Genomic DNA, 2,282 nt, shown 5'->3' on the forward strand with positions numbered 1-2,282 from the left:
TAGAGGGGACAAACAAAGGGATTAAGTCGATTACATTGATACCAGTGCGTAACTGGTACTTAATTTATCGACCCCGAAAGGATGAAAGGCAAAGTCGACCTCGACAGAATTTGAACTCAGAACGTCACAGCAGACGAAATACCGCCAAGCATTTCGCTTGGCATGCTAACGTTTCTGCCAGTTTGCCGCCTTGAACAGCAGAAATATTGATGGCGTTTTGACTTTTGTATTTATGTAAATGAAAATAATTGAAATTAGATTACAGAAGATTCATTGTAAATGGGAAGTAATTATTTCTACACACACACACACACATTCTCTCTCTTTTTATTTTGTTTCACACACACACTTGCCCTTTCACACACACACACTTGCCCTTTCACACACACACTCTTTCTCTCTCACACACACACACTCTGTCTCTCTCTCACACACACTCTTTCTCATACACACATACATGCACACACACACACTCACGCATGCACACACACTCACACTTTCTCTCTCTCTCACACACACACACACTCTATCTTTCTCTCTCTCTCTCTCTCACACACATACACACCATTAGATTTATGCTGTAATTAATTGTCTGGAGTGAATAATTAAAAACATATTGATGACTTTGCAGAAACAGTTAAAACATTTCAGCTCTTAGTTATTTTTTTCTAATTAAAACTTCCGAATAACATAGGCTGTATGGTGTTGCTGATTTGCCCAGTACACATTGAAGAGGTTGTAGAGAGACTGTGACAAAAAACTTGTTTGAGAAAAGAAGAAAAGTGAGTTTTTAGGATTTATTGATCTTTCTATCTTTTTTATTTGGTTCATTTACCATAATGACTCTTCCAAAATAAGACTATGTTAGTTTCTGATCAAAATACTTGAAAAACGAATTCAAAAATGGAAAGACCACAAATTTTAGCCAAGCTAGCGGGAAACTGGGAAACGGTTTGTTTAAAAGAAGAAAAGGAAAAAAGAAAAAGGTGACTTTATAAAACAACAAGAACATCAATAACAAGAAGATCAATAACGACAACAACAACAAAAATTTGCCTGAAGGAAAGGGAGATGAAATTATTGTGACTGACAATACACTGTCATAAATTTAAAACACAGATAGGAAAACTGAAAGTAGTAGGAGCCTACAGAGATGTACAACTAGACTCAGTGGAAACATCTGTTTTGACACTAGCACTAGCATATATGCCTTATACAAGATCAATAATATTGAATGTCAACTTGAATTTGAGAAAAACCCCACACAAATTAGATTGGAATTAAAGAATGATAGCAACAACAACAAAATTAACAATTAAATCTCCCCTGGGAATTGGGATAGTGGTAGCAATTGTAGCTTGATTACAAATACTGATAATGGCAGTAATAATGAACCACAACATTCCGTTTACAACAGTTTTTGGCAAATTGTATGATACGACACACACATATATCCCCATGGAAATGAAACAGATGCAACGTCTGTACTGGCTGAAGTGTGAAACTTAATCCTTTGAATGCAGAAATGTGATACATATACACTCAAAATTTTATTATTGCTAACTGTGGAAAGCGGTTTTATTCAGTTTTAGAAAAAAACAAAAAAATAAATAAATAAATAAATAAAGAAAGAAAGAAACCCAACTCTTCTTATGCTGTGAAAAATAGAGACACCCACAATGACACATTTTACAAAAGACAAGTAGAGGGTGCTTTTCATGCATCACCGGCATGGGAACCAGTCAGGCGGCACTGGCATCGACTCACACTCGAATGGTGCCACACTCGAGTGGGATGGTGTAGAAGATGTTGAAATAGGCATGTGGACAACATCAAAGTAAAACAATGGGAAAGCATTGGATTGTGGTTTAAATAATTAATTTAATTGACACTTGCATTTATTTTTTATATACACCAAAGTTTCACTACATGACATTACCAACTTGGTGAAGAAGAAAATAAACAGGGGAAATACTGTGTTGATGTGATGAGAAGGTAGAACCGGGCATGTTTTGTGTCTGTGTGTGCGTTGGTCATTCAGTGGTGTCTGTTTATGTTCTGTGACTGCTACTGTGTTGGGTCGTTCATGCTGAATATGTGGTTCTATGTTGGCTGCTTGACTGGTGCAAGTTACTGGCTGGCTGTCTCCTGGTGATGGCTATCTGCTGTTCCTTGACGGATTGCTGTATTTATAATGGTCATAACAGCTAGAAGGACAGACATACTATAGGAGTAATTTCTTCCTATGTAGGTCGCCTCCTGTCCACTTGAACCTTAAATGA

This window comes from Octopus bimaculoides, chromosome 19, assembly GCF_001194135.2.
Source record: "Octopus bimaculoides isolate UCB-OBI-ISO-001 chromosome 19, ASM119413v2, whole genome shotgun sequence".
Taxonomy (NCBI): domain Eukaryota; kingdom Metazoa; phylum Mollusca; class Cephalopoda; order Octopoda; family Octopodidae; genus Octopus; species Octopus bimaculoides.